General features: G+C 46.5%; 5 non-coding genes across 5 annotated transcripts; all 5 read left to right on the top strand.

The window, feature by feature from the left end:
• The first annotated feature begins 2,239 nt into the window (after positions 1-2,239).
• Positions 2,240-2,358, top strand: LOC147103650 (5S ribosomal RNA). Its single transcript, XR_015072621.1, has one exon. It is a non-coding gene; the product is annotated as a 5S ribosomal RNA (ribosomal RNA).
• Positions 2,359-4,793: 2,435 nt separating this feature from the next.
• LOC147103649 (5S ribosomal RNA) lies at positions 4,794-4,912 on the top strand. Its single transcript, XR_015072742.1, has one exon. It is a non-coding gene; the product is annotated as a 5S ribosomal RNA (ribosomal RNA).
• Positions 4,913-7,335: 2,423 nt separating this feature from the next.
• On the top strand, positions 7,336-7,454 carry LOC147103648 (5S ribosomal RNA). The gene has a single exon (XR_015072468.1). It is a non-coding gene; the product is annotated as a 5S ribosomal RNA (ribosomal RNA).
• Positions 7,455-9,869: 2,415 nt separating this feature from the next.
• LOC147103647 (5S ribosomal RNA) lies at positions 9,870-9,988 on the top strand. Its single transcript, XR_015072545.1, has one exon. It is a non-coding gene; the product is annotated as a 5S ribosomal RNA (ribosomal RNA).
• A 2,435-nt stretch (positions 9,989-12,423) lies between these two features.
• Positions 12,424-12,542, top strand: LOC147103646 (5S ribosomal RNA). The gene has a single exon (XR_015072763.1). It is a non-coding gene; the product is annotated as a 5S ribosomal RNA (ribosomal RNA).
• The last annotated feature ends 258 nt before the right edge of the window (positions 12,543-12,800 follow it).

Here is a 12,800-nt window from a genome sequence, read left to right as displayed (position 1 = left end):
GAAATAAGCAGAAGAAGAAAATAAGATAGCCAAAATACACACACTGGCGGAGGGCCACCAGGACACAGCAGCAGAGAGGAGAGACAAGGTGCATAGAAAACTCGGAGGGACAAACAGCAACAGAACAAAGAAGAATGTAGAAAGAGCAGCAGTTAAATTCAGGAAAAAAGCAAAGCCAACTAGCATGCTGTTGAAATGCATGTGTGTTAATGCGAGGAGCGTTACAAATAAGATTGACGAGTTGCAGGCGCAAGTTGCCACATGGGGTTATGCAATAGTAGCTATAACGGAGACCTGGCTTCAAAATGGGCGGAATTGGAAACTAAACAATCCTGGCTACAATGTAATAACATTTGTAGAAGTCGTGTGGGCAGATGTCACATGATCAGGCAGAATCATAGAAATTTACAGCACAGAAGGAGGCCATTCGGCCCATCTTGTCCGTGCCAGCCGACAAAGAGCAATCCACCCAAATCCCACTTTACAGCACTTGGTCCGTAGCCTTGTAGGTTACGGCAGTTCAAGTGCATATCCAAGTACTTTTTAAACGTGATGAGGGTTTCTGCCTCTACCACCCTTTCAGGCAGTGCATTCCAGACCCCCACCATTCACTGGGTGAAAAAATGTCTCCTCAAATTCCCTGTAAACCTCCTACCAATTACTTGAAATCTATTATTGACCCTTCTGCTAAGGGAAATAGGTCCTTCCTATCCACTCTATCTCGGCCCCTCATAATTTTACACACCTCAATTAGGTCTCGCCTCAGCCTCCTGTGTTCCAAAGAAAACAACCCCAGCCTATCCAATCTTTCCTCATAACTAAAATTCCCCAGCCCAGGCAACATCCTCGGAAATCTCCTCTGCACCTTCTCTCGTGCAATCGCATCCTTCTTGTAATGTGGTGACCAGAACTGCACGCGGCACTCTAGCTGCGGCCTAACTAGTGTTTTATACAGTTGAAGCATAACCTCCCCGCTCTTATATTCTACGCCTCGGCTAATAAAGGCAAGTATCCCGTATGCCTGCTTAACCACTTTATCTACCTGTCCTGCTACCTTCAGGGATCTGTGGACATGCACTCCAAGGTCCCGCTGATCCTCTGCATTTCTCAGTGTCCTACCATTTATTGTGTATTCCAACTGAATTCCATTTGCCACTGTTCTGCCCACTAGACGAGTCCATTGATATCTTCCTGCAGTCTACAGCATTCTGTTTCATTATTAACCACACGGCCAATTTTTGTATCATCTGCAAACTTCTTAATCATACTTCCTACATTCAAATCCAAATCATTGATATATACCAGAAAAAGCAAAGGGCCCAGTACTGAGTCGGTGCAGGCTCGATGGGCCGAAATGGCCTCTATCTGCACTGTGGGGTTTCTGTGATTCTCTGAGCCCTGCGGAACCCCACTGGAAACAGCCTTCCGGTCACAAAAACACCCTTCGACCATTACCCTTTGTTTCCTGCCTCTGAGCCAATTTTGGATCCAACTTGCCACTTTGCCTTGGATCCCATGGGCTTTTACTTTCGTGACCAATCTGGCATGCGGGACCTTATCAAAAGCCTTGCTAAAATCCATATAGACTACATCAAAGGCACTACCCTCATCGACCCTCCTTGTTACCTCCTCGAAAAATTGAATTCCGTTAGTCAGACACGACCTTCCGTTAAGAAATCCATGCTGACTGTCCCTGATTAATCCGTGTCTTTCTAAATGAAGATTTCTCCTGTCCCTCAGAACTTTTTCCAATAATTTTCCCACCACCGAGGTTAGGCTGACTGGCCTGTAATTATGCGGTCTATCCCTCTCTCCCTTTTGAAAGAACGGTAGCACGTTAGCAGTCCTCCAGTGGTCGGGCACCACACCTGTAGCCAGAGAGGATTGTAAAATGATGGTGAGAGCCTGTGCTATTTGGTGTCTTACTTCTCTTAAGAGTGTGGGATAGATTTGATGCGGGCCTGGGTATTTGTCCAGTTTGAAAGATGCTACAGCCCTTAAGACTTGGTGTTTGAGCATGTTTATTTGATGTAATATTTGAATAGAAGGCAATGAAGGGTTGGGCTTGTAGTTTGTTTGTGTGGGAGGCAGAGCAGCAAGAAGAGGTGGAGGGGGGGTGGGGGGTTGCGGGAGGAGTAAAATTTGTAAATGTAAATTGAGTGTTGAATACTTGTATGAATGCGTAGAAGAGAAAAAAATGGGCGACAGCTTTAAGTAAAGAGAAAGCCAGCTAACATATGCCTATGGCCATACTAGTCTGAATGCGCCCGATCTCGTCTGATCTCGGAAGCTAAGCAGAGTCAGGCCTGGTTAGTACTTGGATGGGAGACCGCCTGGGAATACCGGGTGCAGTAGGCTTTTGCTGCCGCCACAGGCTGCTCAACGTTTTGCACACACACGCGCACACACTGCTCTTAATCAATCAACATCCTTTTTGCTGCTCTCTCTCTCTCTCTCTCTCTCTCTGTCTCTCTCTCTCGCTTTCCTTTGACCATTTCTTCGCTGCACATTCTCCTGCTGCTACACAAATGCAAGGGGCTCCAGACACAGGGCCGAAATAAGCAGAAGAAGAAAATAAGATAGCCAAAATACACACACTGGCGGAGGGCCACCAGGACACAGCAGCAGAGAGGAGAGACAAGGTGCATAGAAAACTCGGAGGGACAAACAGCAACAGAACAAAGAAGAATGTAGAAAGAGCAGCAGTTAAATTCAGGAAAAAAGCAAAGCCAACTAGCATGCTGTTGAAATGCATGTGTGTTAATGCGAGGAGCGTTACAAATAAGATTGACGAGTTGCAGGCGCAAGTTGCCACATGGGGTTATGCAATAGTAGCTATAACGGAGACCTGGCTTCAAAATGGGCGGAATTGGAAACTAAACAATCCTGGCTACAATGTAATAACATTTGTAGAAGTCGTGTGGGCAGATGTCACATGATCAGGCAGAATCATAGAAATTTACAGCACAGAAGGAGGCCATTCGGCCCATCTTGTCCGTGCCAGCCGACAAAGAGCAATCCACCCAAATCCCACTTTACAGCACTTGGTCCGTAGCCTTGTAGGTTACGGCAGTTCAAGTGCATATCCAAGTACTTTTTAAACGTGATGAGGGTTTCTGCCTCTACCACCCTTTCAGGCAGTGCATTCCAGACCCCCACCATTCACTGGGTGAAAAAATGTCTCCTCAAATTCCCTGTAAACCTCCTACCAATTACTTGAAATCTATTATTGACCCTTCTGCTAAGGGAAATAGGTCCTTCCTATCCACTCTATCTCGGCCCCTCATAATTTTACACACCTCAATTAGGTCTCGCCTCAGCCTCCTGTGTTCCAAAGAAAACAACCCCAGCCTATCCAATCTTTCCTCATAACTAAAATTCCCCAGCCCAGGCAACATCCTCGGAAATCTCCTCTGCACCTTCTCTAGTGCAATCGCATCCTTCTTGTAATGTGGTGACCAGAACTGCACGCGGCACTCTAGCTGCGGCCTAACTAGTGTTTTATACAGTTGAAGCATAACCTCCCCGCTCTTATATTCTACGCCTCGGCTAATAAAGGCAAGTATCCCGTATGCCTGCTTAACCACTTTATCTACCTGTCCTGCTACCTTCAGGGATCTGTGGACATGCACTCCAAGGTCCCGCTGATCCTCTGCATTTCTCAGTGTCCTACCATTTATTGTGTATTCCAACTGAATTCCATTTGCCACTGTTCTGCCCACTAGACGAGTCCATTGATATCTTCCTGCAGTCTACAGCATTCTGTTTCATTATTAACCACACGGCCAATTTTTGTATCATCTGCAAACTTCTTAATCATACTTCCTACATTCAAATCCAAATCATTGATATATACCAGAAAAAGCAAAGGGCCCAGTACTGAGTCGGTGCAGGCTCGATGGGCCGAAATGGCCTCTATCTGCACTGTGGGGTTTCTGTGATTCTGTGAGCCCTGCGGAACCCCACTGGAAACAGCCTTCCGGTCACAAAAACACCCTTCGACCATTACCCTTTGTTTCCTGCCTCTGAGCCAATTTTGGATCCAACTTGCCACTTTGCCTTGGATCCCATGGGCTTTTACTTTCGTGACCAATCTGGCATGCGGGACCTTATCAAAAGCCTTGCTAAAATCCATATAGACTACATCAAAGGCACTACCCTCATCGACCCTCCTTGTTACCTCCTCGAAAAATTGAATTGCGTTAGTCAGACACGACCTTCCGTTAAGAAATCCATGCTGACTGTCCCTGATTAATCCGTGTCTTTCTAAATGAAGATTTCTCCTGTCCCTCAGAACTTTTTCCAATAATTTTCCCACCACCGAGGTTAGGCTGACTGGCCTGTAATTATGCGGTCTATCCCTCTCTCCCTTTTGAAAGAACGGTAGCACGTTAGCAGTCCTCCAGTGGTCGGGCACCACACCTGTAGCCAGAGAGGATTGTAAAATGATGGTGAGAGCCTGTGCTATTTGGTGTCTTACTTCTCTTAAGAGTGTGGGATAGATTTGATGCGGGCCTGGGTATTTGTCCAGTTTGAAAGATGCTACAGCCCTTAAGACTTGGTGTTTGAGCATGTTTATTTGATGTAATATTTGAATAGAAGGCAATGAAGGGTTGGGCTTGTAGTTTGTTTGTGTGGGAGGCAGAGCAGCAAGAAGAGGTGGAGGGGGGGTGGGGGGTTGCGGGAGGAGTAAAATTTGTAAATGTAAATTGAGTGTTGAATACTTGTATGAATGCGTAGAAGAGAAAAAAATGGGCGACAGCTTTAAGTAAAGAGAAAGCCAGCTAGCATATGCCTACGGCCATACTAGTCTGAATGTGCCCGATCTCGTCTGATCTCGGAAGCTAAGCAGAGTCAGGCCTGGTTAGTACTTGGATGGGAGACCGCCTGGGAATACCGGGTGCAGTAGGCTTTTGCTGCCGCCACAGGCTGCTCAACGTTTTGCACACACACGCGCACACACTGCTCTTAATCAATCAACATCCTTTTTGCTGCTCTCTCTCTCTCTGTCTCTCTCTCTCGCTTTCCTTTGACCATTTCTTCGCTGCACATTCTCCTGCTGCTACACAAATGCAAGGGGCTCCAGACACAGGGCCGAAATAAGCAGAAGAAGAAAATAAGATAGCCAAAATACACACACTGGCGGAGGGCCACCAGGACACAGCAGCAGAGAGGAGAGACAAGGTGCATAGAAAACTCGGAGGGACAAACAGCAACAGAACAAAGAAGAATGTAGAAAGAGCAGCAGTTAAATTCAGGAAAAAAGCAAAGCCAACTAGCATGCTGTTGAAATGCATGTGTGTTAATGCGAGGAGTGTTACAAATAAGATTGACGAGTTGCAGGCGCAAGTTGCCACATGGGGTTATGCAATAGTAGCCATAACGGAGACCTGGCTTCAAAATGGGCGGAATTGGAAACTAAACAATCCTGGCTACAATGTAATAACATTTGTAGAAGTCGTGTGGGCAGATGTCACATGATCAGGCAGAATCATAGAAATTTACAGCACAGAAGGAGGCCATTCGGCCCATCTTGTCCGTGCCAGCCGACAAAGAGCAATCCACCCAAATCCCACTTTACAGCACTTGGTCCGTAGCCTTGTAGGTTACGGCAGTTCAAGTGCATATCCAAGTACTTTTTAAACGTGATGAGGGTTTCTGCCTCTACCACCCTTTCAGGCAGTGCATTCCAGACCCCCACCATTCACTGGGTGAAAAAATGTCTCCTCAAATTCCCTGTAAACCTCCTACCAATTACTTGAAATCTATTATTGACCCTTCTGCTAAGGGAAATAGGTCCTTCCTATCCACTCTATCTCGGCCCCTCATAATTTTACACACCTCAATTAGGTCTCGCCTCAGCCTCCTGTGTTCCAAAGAAAACAACCCCAGCCTATCCAATCTTTCCTCATAACTAAAATTCCCCAGCCCAGGCAACATCCTCGGAAATCTCCTCTGCACCTTCTCTCGTGCAATCGCATCCTTCTTGTAATGTGGTGACCAGAACTGCACGCGGCACTCTAGCTGCGGCCTAACTAGTGTTTTATACAGTTGAAGCATAACCTCCCCGCTCTTATATTCTACGCCTCGGCTAATAAAGGCAAGTATCCCGTATGCCTGCTTAACCACTTTATCTACCTGTCCTGCTACCTTCAGGGATCTGTGGACATGCACTCCAAGGTCCCGCTGATCCTCTGCATTTCTCAGTGTCCTACCATTTATTGTGTATTCCAACTGAATTCCATTTGCCACTGTTCTGCCCACTAGACGAGTCCATTGATATCTTCCTGCAGTCTACAGCATTCTGTTTCATTATTAACCACACGGCCAATTTTTGTATCATCTGCAAACTTCTTAATCATACTTCCTACATTCAAATCCAAATCATTGATATATACCAGAAAAAGCAAAGGGCCCAGTACTGAGTCGGTGCAGGCTCGATGGGCCGAAATGGCCTCTATCTGCACTGTGGGGTTTCTGTGATTCTGTGAGCCCTGCGGAACCCCACTGGAAACAGCCTTCCGGTCACAAAAACACCCTTCGACCATTACCCTTTGTTTCCTGCCTCTGAGCCAATTTTGGATCCAACTTGCCACTTTGCCTTGGATCCCATGGGCTTTTACTTTCGTGACCAATCTGGCATGCGGGACCTTATCAAAAGCCTTGCTAAAATCCATATAGACTACATCAAAGGCACTACCCTCATCGACCCTCCTTGTTACCTCCTCGAAAAATTGAATTGCGTTAGTCAGACACGACCTTCCGTTAAGAAATCCATGCTGACTGTCCCTGATTAATCCGTGTCTTTCTAAATGAAGATTTCTCCTGTCCCTCAGAACTTTTTCCAATAATTTTCCCACCACCGAGGTTAGGCTGACTGGCCTGTAATTATGCGGTCTATCCCTCTCTCCCTTTTGAAAGAACGGTAGCACGTTAGCAGTCCTCCAGTGGTCGGGCACCACACCTGTAGCCAGAGAGGATTGTAAAATGATGGTGAGAGCCTGTGCTATTTGGTGTCTTACTTCTCTTAAGAGTGTGGGATAGATTTGATGCGGGCCTGGGTATTTGTCCAGTTTGAAAGATGCTACAGCCCTTAAGACTTGGTGTTTGAGCATGTTTATTTGATGTAATATTTGAATAGAAGGCAATGAAGGGTTGGGCTTGTAGTTTGTTTGTGTGGGAGGCAGAGCAGCAAGAAGAGGTGGAGGGGGGGTGGGGGGTTGCGGGAGGAGTAAAATTTGTAAATGTAAATTGAGTGTTGAATACTTGTATGAATGCGTAGAAGAGAAAAAAATGGGCGACAGCTTTAAGTAAAGAGAAAGCCAGCTAGCATATGCCTACAGCCATACTAGTCTGAATGCGCCCGATCTCATCTGATCTCGGAAGCTAAGCAGAGTCAGGCCTGGTTAGTACTTGGATGGGAGACCGCCTGGGAATACCGGGTGCAGTAGGCTTTTGCTGCCGCCACAGGCTGCTCAACGTTTTGCACACACGCGCACACACTGCTCTTAATCAATCAACATCCTTTTTGCTGCTCTCTCTCTCTCTCTCTCTTGCTTTCCTTTGACCATTTCTTCGCTGCACATTCTCCTGCTGCTACACAAATGCAAGGGGCTCCAGACACAGGGCCGAAATAAGCAGAAGAAGAAAATAAGATAGCCAAAATACACACACTGGCGGAGGGCCACCAGGACACAGCAGCAGAGAGGAGAGACAAGGTGCATAGAAAACTCGGAGGGACAAACAGCAACAGAACAAAGAAGAATGTCGAAAGAGCAGCAGTTAAATTCAGGAAAAAAGCAAAGCCAACTAGCATGCTGTTGAAATGCATGTGTGTTAATGCGAGGAGCGTTACAAATAAGATTGACGAGTTGCAGGCGCAAGTTGCCACATGGGGTTATGCAATAGTAGCTATAACGGAGACCTGGCTTCAAAATGGGCGGAATTGGAAACTAAACAATCCTGGCTACAATGTAATAACATTTGTAGAAGTCGTGTGGGCAGATGTCACATGATCAGGCAGAATCATAGAAATTTACAGCACAGAAGGAGGCCATTCGGCCCATCTTGTCCGTGCCAGCCGACAAAGAGCAATCCACCCAAATCCCACTTTACAGCACTTGGTCCGTAGCCTTGTAGGTTACGGCAGTTCAAGTGCATATCCAAGTACTTTTTAAACGTGATGAGGGTTTCTGCCTCTACCACCCTTTCAGGCAGTGCATTCCAGACCCCCACCATTCACTGGGTGAAAAAATGTCTCCTCAAATTCCCTGTAAACCTCCTACCAATTACTTGAAATCTTTTATTGACCCTTCTGCTAAGGGAAATAGGTCCTTCCTATCCACTCTATCTCGGCCCCTCATAATTTTACACACCTCAATTAGGTCTCGCCTCAGCCTCCTGTGTTCCAAAGAAAACAACCCCAGCCTATCCAATCTTTCCTCATAACTAAAATTCCCCAGCCCAGGCAACATCCTCGGAAATCTCCTCTGCACCTTCTCTAGTGCAATCGCATCCTTCTTGTAATGTGGTGACCAGAACTGCACGCGGCACTCTAGCTGCGGCCTAACTAGTGTTTTATACAGTTGAAGCATAACCTCCCCGCTCTTATATTCTACGCCTCGGCTAATAAAGGCAAGTATCCCGTATGCCTGCTTAACCACTTTATCTACCTGTCCTGCTACCTTCAGGGATCTGTGGACATGCACTCCAAGGTCCCGCTGATCCTCTGCATTTCTCAGTGTCCTACCATTTATTGTGTATTCCAACTGAATTCCATTTGCCACTGTTCTGCCCACTAGACGAGTCCATTGATATCTTCCTGCAGTCTACAGCATTCTGTTTCATTATTAACCACACGGCCAATTTTTGTATCATCTGCAAACTTCTTAATCATACTTCCTACATTCAAATCCAAATCATTGATATATACCAGAAAAAGCAAAGGGCCCAGTACTGAGTCGGTGCAGGCTCGATGGGCCGAAATGGCCTCTATCTGCACTGTGGGGTTTCTGTGATTCTGTGAGCCCTGCGGAACCCCACTGGAAACAGCCTTCCGGTCACAAAAACACCCTTCGACCATTACCCTTTGTTTCCTGCCTCTGAGCCAATTTTGGATCCAACTTGCCACTTTGCCTTGGATCCCATGGGCTTTTACTTTCGTGACCAATCTGGCATGCGGGACCTTATCAAAAGCCTTGCTAAAATCCATATAGACTACATCAAAGGCACTACCCTCATCGACCCTCCTTGTTACCTCCTCGAAAAATTGAATTGCGTTAGTCAGACACGACCTTCCGTTAAGAAATCCATGCTGACTGTCCCTGATTAATCCGTGTCTTTCTAAATGAAGATTTCTCCTGTCCCTCAGAACTTTTTCCAATAATTTTCCCACCACCGAGGTTAGGCTGACTGGCCTGTAATTATGCGGTCTATCCCTCTCTCCCTTTTGAAAGAACGGTAGCACGTTAGCAGTCCTCCAGTGGTCGGGCACCACACCTGTAGCCAGAGAGGATTGTAAAATGATGGTGAGAGCCTGTGCTATTTGGTGTCTTACTTCTCTTAAGAGTGTGGGATAGATTTGATGCGGGCCTGGGTATTTGTCCAGTTTGAAAGATGCTACAGCCCTTAAGACTTGGTGTTTGAGCATGTTTATTTGATGTAATATTTGAATAGAAGGCAATGAAGGGTTGGGCTTGTAGTTTGTTTGTGTGGGAGGCAGAGCAGCAAGAAGAGGTGGAGGGGGGGTGGGGGGTTGCGGGAGGAGTAAAATTTGTAAATGTAAATTGAGTGTTGAATACTTGTATGAATGCGTAGAAGAGAAAAAAATGGGCGACAGCTTTAAGTAAAGAGAAAGCCAGCTAGCATATGCCTACGGCCATACTAGTCTGAATGCGCCCGATCTCGTCTGATCTCGGAAGCTAAGCAGAGTCAGGCCTGGTTAGTACTTGGATGGGAGACCGCCTGGGAATACCGGGTGCAGTAGGCTTTTGCTGCCGCCACAGGCTGCTCAACGTTTTGCACACACACGCGCACACACTGCTCTTAATCAATCAACATCCTTTTTGCTGCTCTCTCTCTCTCTCTCTCTCTCTCTGTCTCTCTCTCTCGCTTTCCTTTGACCATTTCTTCGCTGCACATTCTCCTGCTGCTACACAAATGCAAGGGGCTCCAGACACAGGGCCGAAATAAGCAGAAGAAGAAAATAAGATAGCCAAAATACACACACTGGCGGAGGGCCACCAGGACACAGCAGCAGAGAGGAGAGACAAGGTGCATAGAAAACTCGGAGGGACAAACAGCAACAGAACAAAGAAGAATGTAGAAAGAGCAGCAGTTAAATTCAGGAAAAAAGCAAAGCCAACTAGCATGCTGTTGAAATGCATGTGTGTTAATGCGAGGAGCGTTACAAATAAGATTGACGAGTTGCAGGCGCAAGTTGCCACATGGGGTTATGCAATAGTAGCTATAACGGAGACCTGGCTTCAAAATGGGCGGAATTGGAAACTAAACAATCCTGGCTACAATGTAATAACATTTGTAGAAGTCGTGTGGGCAGATGTCACATGATCAGGCAGAATCATAGAAATTTACAGCACAGAAGGAGGCCATTCGGCCCATCTTGTCCGTGCCAGCCGACAAAGAGCAATCCACCCAAATCCCACTTTACAGCACTTGGTCCGTAGCCTTGTAGGTTACGGCAGTTCAAGTGCATATCCAAGTACTTTTTAAACGTGATGAGGGTTTCTGCCTCTACCACCCTTTCAGGCAGTGCATTCCAGACCCCCACCATTCACTGGGTGAAAAAATGTCTCCTCAAATTCCCTGTAAACCTCCTACCAATTACTTGAAATCTATTATTGACCCTTCTGCTAAGGGAAATAGGTCCTTCCTATCCACTCTATCTCGGCCCCTCATAATTTTACACACCTCAATTAGGTCTCGCCTCAGCCTCCTGTGTTCCAAAGAAAACAACCCCAGCCTATCCAATCTTTCCTCATAACTAAAATTCCCCAGCCCAGGCAACATCCTCGGAAATCTCCTCTGCACCTTCTCTAGTGCAATCGCATCCTTCTTGTAATGTGGTGACCAGAACTGCACGCGGCACTCTAGCTGCGGCCTAACTAGTGTTTTATACAGTTGAAGCATAACCTCCCCGCTCTTATATTCTACGCCTCGGCTAATAAAGGCAAGTATCCCGTATGCCTGCTTAACCACTTTATCTACCTGTCCTGCTACCTTCAGGGATCTGTGGACATGCACTCCAAGGTCCCGCTGATCCTCTGCATTTCTCAGTGTCCTACCATTTATTGTGTATTCCAACTGAATTCCATTTGCCACTGTTCTGCCCACTAGACGAGTCCATTGATATCTTCCTGCAGTCTACAGCATTCTGTTTCATTATTAACCACACGGCCAATTTTTGTATCATCTGCAAACTTCTTAATCATACTTCCTACATTCAAATCCAAATCATTGATATATACCAGAAAAAGCAAAGGGCCCAGTACTGAGTCGGTGCAGGCTCGATGGGCCGAAATGGCCTCTATCTGCACTGTGGGGTTTCTGTGATTCTCTGAGCCCTGCGGAACCCCACTGGAAACAGCCTTCCGGTCACAAAAACACCCTTCGACCATTACCCTTTGTTTCCTGCCTCTGAGCCAATTTTGGATCCAACTTGCCACTTTGCCTTGGATCCCATGGGCTTTTACTTTCGTGACCAATCTGGCATGCGGGACCTTATCAAAAGCCTTGCTAAAATCCATATAGACTACATCAAAGGCACTACCCTCATCGACCCTCCTTGTTACCTCCTCGAAAAATTGAATTGCGTTAGTCAGACACGACCTTCCGTTAAGAAATCCATGCTGACTGTCCCTGATTAATCCGTGTCTTTCTAAATGAAGATTTCTCCTGTCCCTCAGAACTTTTTCCAATAATTTTCCCACCACCGAGGTTAGGCTGACTGGCCTGTAATTATGCGGTCTATCCCTCTCTCCCTTTTGAAAGAACGGTAGCACGTTAGCAGTCCTCCAGTGGTCGGGCACCACACCTGTAGCCAGAGAGGATTGTAAAATGATGGTGAGAGCCTGTGCTATTTGGTGTCTTACTTCTCTTAAGAGTGTGGGATAGATTTGATGCGGGCCTGGGTATTTGTCCAGTTTGAAAGATGCTACAGCCCTTAAGACTTGGTGTTTGAGCATGTTTATTTGATGTAATATTTGAATAGAAGGCAATGAAGGGTTGGGCTTGTAGTTTGTTTGTGTGGGAGGCAGAGCAGCAAGAAGAGGTGGAGGGGGGGTGGGGGGTTGCGGGAGGAGTAAAATTTGTAAATGTAAATTGAGTGTTGAATACTTGTATGAATGCGTAGAAGAGAAAAAAATGGGCGACAGCTTTAAGTAAAGAGAAAGCCAGCTAGCATATGCCTACAGCCATACTAGTCTGAATGTGCCCGATCTCGTCTGATCTCGGAAGCTAAGCAGAGTCAGGCCTGGTTAGTACTTGGATGGGAGACCGCCTGGGAATACCGGGTGCAGTAGGCTTTTGCTGCCGCCACAGGCTGCTCAACGTTTTGCACACACACGCGCACACACTGCTCTTAATCAATCAACATCCTTTTTGCTGCTCTCTCTCTCTCTCTCTCTGTCTCTCTCTCTCGCTTTCCTTTGACCATTTCTTCGCTGCACATTCTCCTGCTGCTACACAAATGCAAGGGGCTCCAGACACAGGGCCGAAATAAGCAGAAGAAGAAAATAAGATAGCCAAAATATACACACTGGCGGAGGGCCACCAGGACACAG

Source organism: Somniosus microcephalus, chromosome 19 (genome assembly GCF_052327205.1).
Source record: "Somniosus microcephalus isolate GS21.2 chromosome 19, FLI_Smic_1.0, whole genome shotgun sequence".
Lineage (NCBI taxonomy): Eukaryota > Metazoa > Chordata > Chondrichthyes > Squaliformes > Somniosidae > Somniosus > Somniosus microcephalus.
The sequence above is the reverse complement of the archived record's forward strand: the minus strand, read 5'-3'. Positions and strand labels throughout refer to the sequence as shown.